This window comes from Ovis aries, chromosome X (genome assembly GCF_016772045.2).
Source record: "Ovis aries strain OAR_USU_Benz2616 breed Rambouillet chromosome X, ARS-UI_Ramb_v3.0, whole genome shotgun sequence".
NCBI classification, from domain to species: Eukaryota; Metazoa; Chordata; class Mammalia; order Artiodactyla; family Bovidae; genus Ovis; species Ovis aries.
Window position 1 is genome coordinate 59,767,231 of NC_056080.1, and position 15,946 is coordinate 59,783,176.

The 15,946-nt window shown below is 39.4% G+C and overlaps 2 pseudogenes across 1 annotated transcript; both read right to left on the reverse strand.

Annotated features, from left to right (window-relative positions):
* Nucleotides 1-2,740: 2,740 nt before the first annotated feature.
* Nucleotides 2,741-12,071, reverse strand: LOC121818276 (cytochrome c oxidase subunit 3-like; annotated as a pseudogene). The gene has a single exon (XR_006058333.1). The product of XR_006058333.1 is annotated as a cytochrome c oxidase subunit 3-like (transcript).
* LOC132658726 (NADH-ubiquinone oxidoreductase chain 1-like) lies at nt 8,299-9,472 on the reverse strand (annotated as a pseudogene).
* Nucleotides 12,072-15,946: the final 3,875 nt, after the last annotated feature.

Consider the following 15,946-nt stretch of genomic DNA (forward strand, 5'->3'; position numbering starts at 1 on the left):
AAGTATTGTAATGAGAAATAGGAGTAAGTACTTGAAAAATTGGTTAATGTTGGGGTCTGAGTGCATATATCATATTGAGAATTCTATAATGGATCATGTAACGAATAGTGCTACTGGAACGAATATTATTGAGAAGAAGTCTATTTTGAAGCTGAGTGATAGCTTGAGGGTTTGGATGGTTAGTCAGCGTCAGTTTGAGATAATTATTTCTTGTCCTGTGTGGATAAATATTATTGTGGGGATTATGCTAGTGATGAAGGCGCATGAAATGGTTGTTTTTACATAGAGTGGATAATTGGTGGATTTGTGGATGTTGAAATTGATTGCTGCGATGGGTGCGGTTAGTAGAATTAGGGTAACTAGTGTGAGGGAGGAAAATAGGTTTATTACTTTTATTTGGAGTTGCACCAATTTTTTGGTTCCTAAGACCAATGGATAACTACTATCCTTTAAAAGTTTGAAAAAGCCATGTTATTAGACATGGGGGCATAGAATTAGCAGTTCTTGCATACTTTTTCGGTAAATAAGAAGGTGATAGTCTTCTATTATTAGATCCACAATCTAATGTTTTCTTAAACTATATTTACAGTATAGGGGGCCTAGGATAATTTTCGGGTTTAGGGATAGAAGTAGGAGTGGTAGTATATGTAGTGATATAAGTGCATTTTCTCGTGTGAAGGAGGGTAAAATATTATTGATGTGGTGAGTATGTTTACCTCGTTGTGTTGTGATTAGTATGTAGAGGGAATATAGAGCAGTAATTACCATATTAAGTCCTATTAGAATAATTGTGATATTAGATCATGAAAAGGTTGATATTACCACAAATAGTTCTCCGATTAGGTTGATTGATGGGGGTAGAGCCAGGTTAGTTAGACTTGCTAGGAGCCATCAGGCAGCCATTAGTGGAAGGAGTGTTTGTAGGCCGCGGGCTAGGATTATTGTTCGGCTGTGAACTCGTTCATAGTTGGAGTTTGCTAGGCAGAAAAGTATGGAAGATGTAAGACCACGGGCAATTATTAGGGCGGTGGCTCCCATGTAGCTTCAGGGTGTTTGAATGAGGATGGCAACAATGACAAGTGCTATGTGGCTAACGGAAGAGTATGCGATGAGTGACTTTAGGTCCGTTTGGTGAAGGCAAATTGAGCTGGTTATGATTATGCCTCATAATGATAATATAATGAATGGGTATGCTATAAAGTCGGTGATTGGATTCAGAAGTAATGTAATCCGTATCATGCCATATCCTCCTAGTTTAAGTAGGATTGCTGCAAGGACCATGGAGCCTGCAATTGGAGCTTCTACATGGGCTTTGGGAAGTCAAAGGTGGAGTCCATATAGTGGTATCTTTACTATAAAAGCTATTATGCATGCCAGTCATATGAAAGTGTTGGATCATGAGTTAGGTATTGGTTGAACTCAGTACTGGAGAATAAGGAAATTTAGTGATCCTATTGTGTTTTGAATATAAATCAGTGCGACTAATAGGGGCAGGGATCCTGCTAGTGTGTAAAACAAGAAATAGAGACCGGCGTTTAGGCGTTCTGTTTGATTTCCTCATCGAGTAATAATAATAAGTGTGGGGACTAGCGTTGCTTCAAACATGATATAGAAAAAGATTAGTTCTGTGGCAGTGAATGTTATAATCAGAAATAGTTGTAGTAGAATTAGCATTGAGATGAAGAGTTTTTTTCGGGCTAAATTTTCTTTTGATAGATGATGTTGGCTAGCTATGAGTATTAGGGGTAGAAGTCATATGGTTAGGATTAGTAATGGTGTAGATAAGGAGTCGGAGAAAAAAGTTAATGAGAAGTTGAGGCTATTATCACCGAATTGATTTAGGAGGAGAAGGCTTGTGAGGCTGATTAGCAAGCTGTGAAGTGTGGTGTTAATTCAGATTATGCTATTTTTTGATAGTCAGGTCAGGGGTATAAGTATTATTGTGGGGATAATATATTTTAGCATTGTAGAAGGTTAAGGTTTTGTACATAGTCGGTGCCATATGTGTTTGACACCATTACTAGTAGGGACAGGCCTAGTGCTGCTTCGCAAGCTGCGAAAACTAGTAGAATAATGGGCATTATACTGGCTAAGGTGAAATGTGAGTTTAGGATTATTAGGGTGGCTAAAATAAATAAGGATAATATTATTCCTTCTAGGCATAGGAGGGAAGATATTAGGTGGGATCGATATATTAGTAGTCCTGTGAGGGATACTATGAATGCCATTATAATGTTTATGTACACGAGGGACATTTGGTAGTTATGAGCTTAATCATAATCTAATGAGTCGAAATCATTTATTTTGTTTTAAACTAAATACCATATTCGGTTCATTCGAGTCCTTTTTGAGTCCATTCGTAGGCTAGGCTTACGGCTAGTAGAAAGATTAGGAGAAGAGCTATGGTGAGCATTGTGTTTAGATTAGTTGTTTGTGAGGCTCATGGTAATGGTAGGAGTAGTGCAATTTCTAGATCAAAAAGGAGAAATGTGATGGCTACTAGAAAGAATTTTATAGAGAAGGGGAGGCGAGCAGACCCTATGGGGTCAAATCCGCATTCATATGGGCTTGTTTTTTCTGAATACACGTTCAGTTGGGGAAGTCAGAATGCGATAGTTACGAGTAATGTAGCTAGCGTGAAGTTAGTTAGGAGAGTAATTATAAGGTTTATTGTTCTTTTTCGGATTAGACCGAAACTAACTGATTGGAAGTCAGTTGTACTAATTAATACTAAAAGGACATGAGCCTCATCAGTAGATGGATACATAGAGGAAAAGTCATACTACATCTACGAAGTGTCAGTATCAGGCAGCGGCTTCGAAACCGAAATGGTGACTAGAGGTGAAATGAAATTTCAGTTGGCGGAAGAAGCAGACAATTAGGAAGGTGGATCCGATGATGACATGGAGGCCGTGAAATCCTGTAGCTACGAAGAAAGTTGAACCGTAAACCCCGTCTGAGATTGTAAAGGGTGCTTCATAATACTCTGATGCCTGTAACAGTGTAAAGTACACGCCTAGTGCGATGGTAATGAATAGGGCTTGTAACATGTGGTAACGATTCCCTTCTATGAGGCTATGGTGAGCTCAAGTAATGGATACTCCTGAGGCTAGAAGGACAGAGGTGTTGAGTAGTGGGACTTCTAAGGGATTAAGTGGGTGAATGCCTGTTGGGGGTCAGCAGCCGCCTAGTTCGGGTGTGGGGGCAAGGCTTGAGTGGTAGAAGGCTCAGAAAAATCCAGTAAAGAATAGAACTTCGGAGATAATGAAAAGAATCATTCCGTAACGAAGGCCCTTTTGGACAGCCGGAGTATGGTGGCCTTGAAAGGTGCTTTCTCGAATCACATCTCGTCATCACTGGTATATTGTAAGTATATTTGTTGTTAGGCCCAGAGTTAGTAGAGCTGTTGAGTTGAAGTGAAATCATATGATGAGACCAGATGTTATTAGGAGGGCAGATAGTGCTCCTGTGAGGGGTCAGGGGCTTGGGTTTACTATGTGATAAGCGTGGGTTTGGTGTGTCATTATGTGTTATCATGCAGGTATAAGCTAACTAGAAGGGTGAATACATAGGCTTGAATTATAGCCACTGCGAACTCGAGGACTGTTAGTAAAATTAGGATAATGAATGTGATGAGTGCTGTTGTGGTATTAATGCTTATTAGTGCAAGGGTGGCTCCTCCAATTAGGTGAATTAGTAAGTGTCCTGCCGTGATGTTAGCTGTTAATCGTACGGCAAGGGCTACTGGTTGAATAAATAGGCTAATGGTTTCAATAATTACTAGTATTGGGATCAGTGGGGTGGGTGTCCCTTGTGGTAGGAAATGGGCGAGTGAAGCTTTAGTTTTGTTGCGGAAGCCTGTAATTACAGCTCCTGCTCATAAAGGAATGGCCATGCCTAGATTTATTGATAGTTGTGTAGTTGGTGTAAATGAGTAGGGTAGGAGGCCTAGTAGGTTTGTAGATCCAATAAATAAAATTAGGGACATTAGCATTAATGTTCATGTTTGTCCTTTGGTGTTATGAATGCTCATTATTTGTTTTGATACTAATTGAAGTATTCACTGTTGGAGGGAGATGAGGCGGTTGCTGACTAGTCGGTTTGATGTGGGGAATAGTAGGCTAGGGAATAAAACAATAAGGGTAACGAGGGGGAGGCCTAATATTATAGGGGTAATGAAAGAGGCAAATAGATTTTCGTTCATTTTGTTTCTCAGGGGGTGTTTTGTTTTGGTGCTTTTGTTGTTATTAATTCTGGGTTGTGGTAGAAGTTGTGTTTTGAGATTTTTAGTTGAAAAATAATGAAGAGGACTAAAAATATTGATAGAATTATTGTAAGTCACGTTGATGTGTCTAGTTGTGGCATATCATCAAGGAGAATATAACATTCTCAGTCTTTAACTTAAAAGGTTAACGCTGGGATAGCTTCTTGATGATTTTATAGTATTGATGCGGATCATTTTTCAAAATATTTTAATGGGACTAGTTCAAGAACGATTGGCATAAAACTGTGATTTGATCCGCAGATTTCTGAGCATTGACCGTAGAATAGGCCTGGACGAGTTGACATAAGGGTTGTTTGATTTAAACGACCTGGAATTGCGTCTGTTTTTAGTCCTAGAGAAGGGACTGCTCATGAGTGTAGGACATCTTCGGAAGAGATTAGTATTCGGACTGTTATTTCCATGGGTAATACAACTCGGTTATCTACTTCTAGTAAACGCAGTTCTCCTGGTTTTAGTTCTGATGTTGGGATTATATAGGAATCGAAGCTTAGGTCTTCATAATCTGTATATTCATAGCTTCAGTATCATTGATGCCCCATGGTCTTTACTGTGAGAGATGGGTTGTTGATTTCATCTATTATGTATAGGATTCGCAAGGATGGAAGAGCAATCATAATTAAGATAATGGCTGGTAGAATGGTTCAGATTGTTTCTACTTCTTGCGCGTCTATGGTACTGGTATGGGTTAATTTTGTTGTTAGTATTAGTGAAATAATATAAAGTACTAGAGAGCTGATTAGGAAAACGATTATTAATGTATGATCGTGAAAGTGTAGTAGTTCTTCCATGATAGGTGATGTTGCGTCTTGAAAGCCTAGTTGTATGGGATATGCCATATGAGATGTACGGGATTTTCACCTGTAATTTAATCTTGACAAGGTTATGTAATGTTTTACTAACATCTCGTTTATTGAGAGAGTCATAGTGGCTATGGTGTTGGCTTGAAACCAATAATAGGAGGTTCGATTCCTTCCTTTCTTATTTTAGGTTAACATATGTGGGTTCTTCAAATGTGTGATATGGTGGAGGACATCCGTTTAGTCATTCTAGGTTTGTTGTGGTTAGGTCTACAGTTAGGACTTCTCGTTTAGATGCAAATGCTTCTCAGATGATGAAAATTATTAGTATTACTGCTGTTAGTGAGATAAATGAGCCTATAGATGAGATAGTATTTCATATTGTATATGCGTCTGGATAATCAGAGTATCGTCGTGGTATACCGGATAATCCTAGGAAATGTTGTGGAAAGAAAGTCATGTTAACACCTACAAATATAATTGCAAAGTGGATTTTGGCTCACGTATCATTAAGAGTATAGCCTGAGAATAGAGGGAATCAATGTACAAATCCTCCTATAATAGCAAATACAGCTCCTATTGATAATACGTAGTGGAAATGTGCTACTACATAATATGTGTCGTGGAGGACAATGTCAAGGGAGGAGTTGGCTAGAACAATTCCAGTCAAGCCTCCGACTGTGAAAAGAAAGATGAAACCTAGGGCTCATATTATGGCAGGAGATCATTTGATATTACCTCCATGAAGCGTTGCTAGTCAACTGAATACTTTTACTCCTGTTGGGATAGCAATAATTATAGTAGCTGACGTGAAGTAAGCCCGTGTATCGACGTCTATTCCGACTGTGAATATATGATGGGCTCATACAATAAATCCTAGGAACCCAATTGATATTATGGCTCATACTATTCCTATGTATCCGAATGGTTCTTTTTTTCCTGAATAGTAGGTCACAATATGGGAGATTATTCCAAACCCAGGTAAAATAAGAATATATACTTCAGGGTGCCCAAAGAATCAGAATAGGTGTTGGCATAGGATAGGGTCTCCTCCTCCTGCTGGGTCAAAAAAGGTTGTATTTAGGTTTCGGTCCGTTAGTAGTATTGTGATACCAGCTGCTAATACAGGAAGTGAGAGAAGGAGTAGTACGGCAGTAATTAGTACAGATCATACAAACAAGGGGGTTTGATACTGTGACATTGCAGGGGGTTTTATATTAATAATAGTTGTAATAAAATTAATGGCTCCTAGAATTGAGGAGACACCTGCCAGGTGTAGGGAGAAGATAGTTAGATCTACCGAGGCTCCTGCATGGGCTAGGTTGCCTGCTAGAGGAGGATATACGGTTCAACCTGTTCCTGCTCTGGCCTCGACCATAGAGGATGCTAGGAGTAACAGGAAAGATGGGGGAAGAAGTCAAAAGCTTATGTTATTTATCCGAGGAAATGCTATATCAGGGGCTCCAATTATCAGAGGAACTAGTCAGTTGCCGAATCCACCGATCATAATAGGCATTACTATAAAGAAAATTATTACAAATGCATGTGCGGTTACAATTACGTTGTAGATTTGGTCATCTCCGAGTAGAGTTCCGGGTTGGCCTAGTTCGGCGCGAATTAGTAGGCTTAAGGCGGTTCCTACTATGCCAGCTCAGGCACCAAATAGAAGGTAAAGGGTGCCGATATCTTTGTGGTTGGTTGAAAATAATCAGCGGTTGATGAACATGGGTAAAATGGCTGAGTAAAGCAATAGACTGTAAATCTAAGAACAGAGGTTTAATTCCTCTTTTTACCAGGTCCTGTAGTGAATTAACATATTGAATTGCAAATTCAAAGAAGCAGCTTCAAACTCTGCCGGGGCTTCTCCCGCCTTTTTTTTCTCGCGGCGGGAGAAGTAGATTGAAGCCAGTTGTTTAGGGTGTTTAGCTGTTAACTAAAGTTTCGTGGGGGTGGAGCCCACCAATCTAGTGAGGATTTAGCTTAATTAAAGTGGTTGATTTGCATTCAATTGATGTAAGATGTAGTCTTGCAGTCCTTATCAGGAATTAAGTAAATTATACTTGCTTAGGGCTTTGAAGGCTCTTGGTCTGTTTAACCTAAATTCCTATTCTAGAATTGAGAGAATTGGTGTTAGTGGTAGTAATATGGTGGATAGTACGGCTATTGTTGGTAGAAGGGTTATTCGTTTTGTGGTTGGGAATTGTCATTTCATTTTTATATTGTTTGTGGAGGGAAATATCGTGAGTGCGGTGGAGTATGTAAGTCGTATATAAAAGTATAGGTTTAGTAGTGCTGTAATTGCTATGAGGGTGGGTAAAATAATGCTGTCATTTTTTGTTATTTCTTGGATAATTATTCATTTTGGTATAAATCCTGATAGTGGGGGGAGTCCTCCTATTGATAGGAGGGTAATGAGGACTAGAATCGTTATGGTGGGTGCTTTATTTCATGTGTGTGATAATGATAGGGTGGTTGTGGTTGAGTTGGCTATAAACAGTGTAAATATGGTAGAGGTTATAATGATGTAAATAATTAGGTTTAATAGTGTTATGGTGGGGTTATATAGTAGAACTGCTGTTATTCAGCCTATGTGGGCAATTGATGAATAGGCTATAATTTTTCGTAGTTGGGTTTGGTTCAGTCCTCCTCAGCCTCCAATTGTAATAGATAGAATTGATAGGGTTAGGATCAGGTTTAGATTGATGGATGGAAGGATTTGGTAAAGTACTGACATGGGTGCTAGTTTTTGTCATGTGAGTAAGATTAGGCCTGAGGATAGGGGAATGCCTTGTGTTACTTCTGGGACTCAGAAGTGGAATGGGGCTATACCTAGTTTTATAGCGAGGGCTGTTGTTATGAGTATGGAGGCTATTGGGTTAAATAGTTTTATTACGGTTCATTGGCCTGAGAATATTAAGTTAATGATAATGGCTATTATTAGTAGTATTGAGGCTGTTGATTGAGTTAGGAAATATTTGGTTGATGCTTCTGTGGCTCGTGGGTTGTGCTTTTTTATTATAATGGGAATAATAGCAAGTATATTTATTTCAAATCCAATTCAGATGAGCAATCAGTGGGTGCTAATCATAACGATAATGGTTCCAAGTATAACGGTTATTAGAATAATAATAAGGATAATTGGATTTATTAGTACGGGAAGGATATGAACCAACATTTTCGGGGTATGGGCCCGATAGCTTAATTAGCTGACCTTACTATTAGAATTTGGTGTAATTGGGAGCACGAAGAGTTTTGGGTTCTTAGGAGTAGGTTCAATTCCTATAGTTCTAGAAATAAGAGGATTTAAACCTCTATTATTTACTCTATCAAAGTAACTCTTTTGTCAGACATATTTCTTATGTTTGTGGGGGGATGCTTGATAGGAGAATAGGTAGTGATACGTGTCATATGCATAGGGCTAGTGTTAGGGGTAGAAAATTTTTTCATAGTAAGTGTATTAGTTGGTCGTAACGGAATCGGGGGTAGGATGCTCGGATTCATAGGAAGGTAATTGTGAGTAGTAGCAATTTGATGGTAAAGTTAATTGTATAAAGTTCTGGTATGTATGGGTTGTGAAATGCTCCTAAGAAGAGGGTTGTTGTGAAGATGTTTATTATGATAATATTCGCATATTCTGCTATAAAGAATAGGGCGAATGGTCCGGCAGCATATTCTACGTTAAAGCCTGATACTAGTTCAGATTCTCCTTCGGTGAGGTCAAATGGTGCTCGGTTTGTTTCTGCTAGTGTTGAGATAAATCATATTATTGCTAGGGGCCATGCTGGGAAGATTAATCATACTTGTTCTTGTGTAATGATTAGTGTAGAGAGGGTAAAGGATCCATTTATTAGTAGGACTGATAGTAAAATAATTGCTAGTGTTACTTCATAAGAGATTGTTTGTGCTACTGCCCGTAGGGCTCCAATGAGAGCATATTTTGAGTTGGAGGCTCAGCCTGATCAGAGGATTGAGTATACGGCTAGGCTTGATATGGCTAATATGAAGAGGACTCCTAAGTTTATGTTGATGAGAGGGTAGGGTATGGGTAGGGGGATTCATATAGTTAAGGCTAGGGTTAGTGCTAGGATGGGAGCTAGAATGAATATTGAGATTGAGGATGTGGCGGGTCGTAGGGGTTCTTTGATGAAGAGTTTAATTGCGTCGGCGATGGGTTGAAGTAAGCCATATGGTCCTACAACGTTTGGGCCTTTTCGAAATTGTATATAACCTAGAACTTTTCGTTCAACTAGTGTAAGAAAAGCTACAGCTAGGAGAATGGGAATAATGAGTGTTAGAACGTTGATTATAAACATTTTGTTAAGGAGAGGATTTGAATCTCTGAGTATAAAGGTTTAAGTTTTACGCAATTACCGGGCTCTGCCACCTTAACTGGGCCCTTTTCTAGGGCAGGTTTTGTTGTGAAATTAATTGAGATAGAATCATTAATTGGTTTAAGGCGCTTTGTTAAAGTTGGCCTTATTTCTCTTGTCCTTTCGTACTGGGAGAAATACATAACAGATAGAAACCGACCTGGATTACTCCGGTCTGAACTCAGATCACGTAGGACTTTAATCGTTGAACAAACGAACCTTTGATAGCGGTTGCACCATCGGGGTGTCCTGATCCAACATCGAGGTCGTAAACCCTATTGTCGATATGGACTCTTGAATAGGATTGCGCTGTTATCCCTAGGGTAACTTGTTCCGTTGATCAAGTTTTTGGATCAATAAGCGATGGTTTGGTTTGACTTGTTAGTCTAGTCTTTAAAATCGCTCGGAGGATTTTCTGTTCTCCGAGGTCACCCCAACCGAAACTGTTAACTCATAAGGAGTGTTGTTATCCCTTGGTGGTTAAATTTATTTTCCTTGGGTTAGTTAGTTAAAGCTCCATAGGGTCTTCTCGTCTTGTTGATTTATCCCCGCCTCTTCACGGGGAGGTCAATTTCACTGATTGGAAGTAAGAGACAGTAAAACCCTCGTGTGGCCATTCATACAAGTCCTTATTTAGAGAACAAATGATTATGCTACCTTTGCACGGTCAGAATACCGCGGCCGTTTAACGTTTAGTCACTGGGCAGGCAGTGCCTCCAATACTAGGGATGCTGGAGGTGATGTTTTTGGTAAACAGGCGGGGTTTAGTGTTTGCCGAGTTCCTTTTACTTCTTTGAATCTTTCCTGGGTGCACTCCTGTGTTGGGTTAACAGTATAAATAATAAATCATTTATTGTTGGGTTATTTTTATTTACTGTTAACGGTCAGGGTATTATCAGCTACTGACTTAAACTTGTGCGAGGAGAAAATATTTCTTGTTACTCATATTAACATTATTGCTTCTATTTAGTAATAGAATAGTCCAGTATTAAATCTAGGAGTTGGCTATGTTATTGCTGGGATTAATAATACTATTGTTGTTGAGCTTTAACGCTTTCTTAATTGATGGCTGCTTTTAGGCCTACTATGGTATTTTTAGATCTTACTCTCTAGTGAAGGTTGTATCCATTTCTAAAAGGCTGTACCTTTTTAGACTAACTTTTAAAGATACAGTGGGATTTATTTGTATTTTTGGTATCTTTAAAGCTGAACTAAAATTCATTTTCTGGACAACCAGCTATCACCAGGCTCGTTAGGCATGTCACCTCTACTTATGGATCTTCTCACTATTTTGCCACATAGATGAGTTGGTTCTAATAAACTGTCTATAAGTAGCTCGTCTGGTTTCGGGTTACTTAGCTAAAATTCGTTTTGTTAAGTTTTTGCTCGTTAATTCATTATGCAAAAGGTACAAGGGTTAATCTTTGCTTTTTTGTACTATGATTTTTTTCTTTCATCATTCCCTTGCGGTACTTTCTCTATAGCGCCGTGTTTAGAATTTCTATCTCCTATACTTTAATTAGGATAAATGTTTTATTTTAATTAATTTAGTTATTTAAACTGGAGAGTGGGAGGTTTTGGGCTAGGTATAGTTCAAGATATTCATAATGTGTGAAATCTTCTAGGTGTAAACTAGATGCTTTAATTAAGCTATATCTTGGTTTATCCAAGCACACTTTCCAGTATGCTTACCTTGTTACGACTTGTCTCCTCTCGTGTGGTTGATATGTGTAAATAGGTTTAAGTATATCATATTTACTTGAGGAGGGTGACGGGCGGTGTGTGCGTGCTTCATGGCCTGATTCAACTAAGCACTCTATTCTTAGTTTACTGCTAAATCCTCCTTTGGCTATTAATTTCATAATGGCTTTCGTATTGAATTTTCTTGGGTAGAAAATGTAGCCCATTTCTTCCCACTCCATAGGTTACACCTTGACCTAACGTCTTTATGTGCTATTATTGAGCTTACTTTTGTTCCTTTTTTAGGGTTTGCTGAAGATGGCGGTATATAGACTGTATTAGCAAGGATTGGTGAGGTTTATCGGGGTTTATCGATTATAGAACAGGCTCCTCTAGAAGGGTATAAAGCACCGCCAAGTCCTTTGAGTTTCGGGCTGTTGCCGGTAGTACTCTGGCGAATAATTTTGTTCTTATAATTATTTGTGTTTAGGGCTAAGCATAGTGGGGTATCTAATCCCAGTTTGGGTCTTAGCTATGGTGTATCAGCTATTGTAGGGTTACTTTCGTCATTTATTTTTGCTATAATTATGGCTTTTTACAGTTTAATTAAAATTTAACTCTATTTGATATGATGCTTTAACACGCTTTACGCCGTACTCCTGTTAGCTTGGGTCAATCGTATGACCGCGGTGGCTGGCACGAGATTTACCAACCCTGGTCAATATGGCTTAGTCAAACTTTCGTTTATGGCTTAATTTTTGTTACTGCTGTCTCCCGTGGGGGTGTGGTTAAGCAAGGCGTTGTGAGCTACAAGAGTGTGTGCTTGATACCTGCTCCTTTTAGTCCTGTGTGATTCGAAGGGCGTTACTCACCGGGGCGTGGATGCTTGCATGTATAAGTCTATTGAAAGTTAACAGGAAGGCTGGGACCAAACCTATATGTTCATGGAGTCAGTAGACTCATCTAGGCATTTTCAGTGCCTTGCTTTAAGTTTAAGCTACATTAACTATGCGTTATGTATATGACCCAGGTGCCTATATATTTACTTCGGTTGGAGTATGAATTTGAGTATTGAAGACGGGATAAATTTATATTAATATCTAGGGGGAAGTGTGTTAAAAATGGTGATAAATATTTAAGGGGAAGGGGGGAAAAAGAATATATAAATGTACGATACAGCAAGTATGTCCTGTAACCATTAATTATATATGCCCATGCTTACCATTATGAGGATGCTCAAGATGCAGTTAAGTCCAGCTACAATTTATGCTCCGGGTCGGGGCCTCAGACGGCCATAGCTGAGTCCAAGCATCCCCAAAAATTAAAAAATACCAAATGCATGACACCACAGTTATGTTAGGCATGGGCTGATTAGTCATTAGTCCATCGAGATGTCTTATTTAAGAGGAAAGAATGGGCGATTTTAGGTGAGATGGCCCTGAAGAAAGAACCAGATGCCTGTTAAAGTTCATTAAATAGTTACCCCCACAGTTAATGGGCCCGGAGCGAGAAGAGGGATCCCTGCCAAGCGGGTTGTTGGTTTCACGCGGCATGGTAGACAAGCTCGTGATCTAGTGGACAGGATACGCATGTTGACTGGGACGGATTTGACTTTATGTACCATGTACGGACAAGCAGTTAAATGTCCTATGTACTTTAATGGGATTAATGTACTTGCTTATATGCATGGGGCAAATCATTTAATGTACTTTATACATATAATGTCTATATTACATTAATATTAATGTACATGCTTATATGCATGGGGCAAATCATTTAATGTACTTTATACATATAATGTCTATATTACATTAATATTAATGTACATGCCTATATGCATGGGGTAAATCATTTAATGTACTTTACACATATAATATCTGTGTTACATCAATGCTATGCACTCGTTTGCATGCTTAGGACGGACATAAGATATACTGAGTTTATGAACGCTCGTGTCCGTGGGTGGGTGGTTGTGCTTTTCTTGTATGGGTTGTTGCTATGTGAGCTTGTGGAGTGGGAAGTCCGTGTTGTATGTTTGGGAGTTTTAGCAAATTTAATACTGGGGAGGCTCTTTATATTTTTGGAGATATATTAATAAGTATTGTTGATAATGATTCAGGGAATAGTTTAAGTAGAACTTCAGCTTTGGGTGTTGATAGTGGGGCTATAGCTTCTTCCTTGAGTCTTAGGGAGGTTGGTTATTCTCCTTCTCTGGTTTACAAGACCAGTATATTGATTGTACTACAAAGACTTGTCTTCATTTTAGGAGGTTGTTTTCGATGACGCTAGCTACTGGTATTATGACTAGAATGATAAGGAAATATATAATAGATGCTAGTTGTCCAATAATAATATAGGGGTGTTCAACTGGCTGGCCTCCAATTCATGTGAGTGTTAATAGGTCGGCTACTAGGATTCAGAATATACATTGACTGATTGGTCGGAATATTATGCTCCGTTGCTTCGATGTATGGAGGAGGGGTATAATTACTAGGACTAGGATTGAGAGGATTAGGGTGTACATTAACTGTACACCATCTTCAAAATTCTATGTGATGAACCACTTCCATCTCCCTCATCCTAAAACAAATTAGTCTTAAGAGCTCAAATATATCCCCATCTCTTGATTTGTCCATTCTACTGTCTTGATAAAATTTCCTTATCACCATCTCTTCAATTTTCCTGATAAAAAGAAAACTATCTTTCTATAAGACAAAAACCTGAGCATCTCCCAGGTTTAAGCTGAGAAGAGCTGAGAATGAATAAATAAAATGAGAATACCAACTCCTCAGAAAGCACTGTTCCAAATGCTGGAACTGCTGTTCCCTCCCATCTAAAGACTCCTTCCCTCTAAACACCTTACACAAAGGAATTTTTAGTTTCTGGTTACTCTTGTGTTACTCTTGGTTACTCTTTTAATGAAAATGGAGGTTGAGAGCACTGGGGCATTTGGACTTTTAAGGCTTTTCCTAATCCTCTTCACAAAATGGATGATGTATTTTCTATTCTGGGATGGGGAAGTAAGATAGTTCAAGACTTCTTCAGGTAATATAAATCCTAGGCTCAAGGTCAGAACCATGAACTATTACTACGGATCTCAATTCATGTAATAGAAGCCAATAATTAGATACCCTTCTGAGAAATGTTGGCCAATGTGATTTGTCTACAAGTCTCATGCCTAGCTGGCAAAAGAATAAGAAATTTGGGGAATTTAAAGCAAGTGAAGCCTTCCTAATTGATGCTCAGTGGGATGATCATTGGAGAAGGCAATGGCATCCCACTCCAGTAGTCTTGCCTGGAAAATCCCATGGGTGGAGGAGCCTGGTAGGCTGCAGTCCATGGGATTGCTAAGAGTCAGACACGAACGAGCAACTTCACTTTCACTTTTCACTTTCATGCATTGGAGAAGGAAGTGGCAACCCACTCCAGTGTTCTTGCTTGGAGAATCCCAGGGATGGGGGAGCCTGGTGGACTGCCGTCTGTGGGGTCACACAGAGTCAGACACGACTGAAGGGACTTAGCAACAGCAGCAGCAGCAGGTATGATCATTCCTGCTCTTGATCCATCATCGCATTAGGATGTCAGAAATATTGGTTCTTCTTGTTTTGACTAAATCTTTAGTAGGCTTATAAATGACAGTCTAGACTAAGCAGAAGGATGGCCAAGACATGAGGGGAAACTTTAATGCTGCAGTTAAACAGAGATGAGCTCTGTTCTTGTGTATTTATTATACAACATTAATTCTTGTGGAGCCACCAGATGATTGACTTTGCTTTGCATGACCATCCCAAGACCCTGGGAACTTCCTGAGTTCTGAGTTTAGCTTCTGGCAAAAGCCAACACACAGCTCTTTCTTAATAATTTAAGATTTAGAGGCATGTCCATGGCCAAAAGCAAAGTCAAGATTCCCTAGCACACCAAAAAGCCTCCTCCTAGGAAGCAGAAGCTGGTTTGCATAAGACTAATTGTACAAGAAAAAGCATTCCCCAGTATCCCACTAGTTTTTGACCTGACCTGTTAGACACAGGCTCCAGTTCACTGAGTGTCAGTTAGAAGGTAGGAGAAGGATGTGACTTGTTCCTGCTTTGGGGTCTTTGTCTAAAAGATGTGTAAGGGCTTCCTCTGAATCTTAATCTGCCAAAGCAACATAATTGTGTGGAGGCATTAGCTCAGCTCCCTCATTTTTTCCAGGCAATTACACCTGAACATGAAATAACAATGCAATACAATTTGGGAAAATAATAGAGTTGGATGGAATATGAAGCTGCTGAATATATGGCAGGAGAAGCAAAGGCTGAGAAAGGGAATGAGGTTTTCCCTGTGCCTTGTCAAGATCCCTTCACCCATCCATAGGTTCCACCAAGGGTGGATAATCAGTTTTAGCTGCTCTAAGTTTTGATCTATTCTATAGCCTGTATCTTATCTGCAGAGACATATTCCACATTTCACACTTCCTTCTTCACCCAAAACCCCCTCCTCTTCAACAATTATAAATAAAAGGAAGTAACTTCTTTTCTGGTTTGATTCTGGTTTAAATGACAAAGTTCAAACCTTCCATGCTACCAAACCTAGAGCAGGTTTTCATTTTCTCTCTCTACCAAACTTCATTCTCCTATACACATATATGTACATAACATGGCCCACTTGATAGGTTAAGGGCCAAAATTCAACTCAGTTCAGTCGCTCAGTAGTGTCCAGCTCTTTGTGACCCCATAAACTGCAGCACGCCAGGCCTCCATGTCCATCACCAACTCCCGGAGTTCACCCAAACTCATGTCCATCAAGTCGGTGATGCCATCCAGGCATCTCATCCT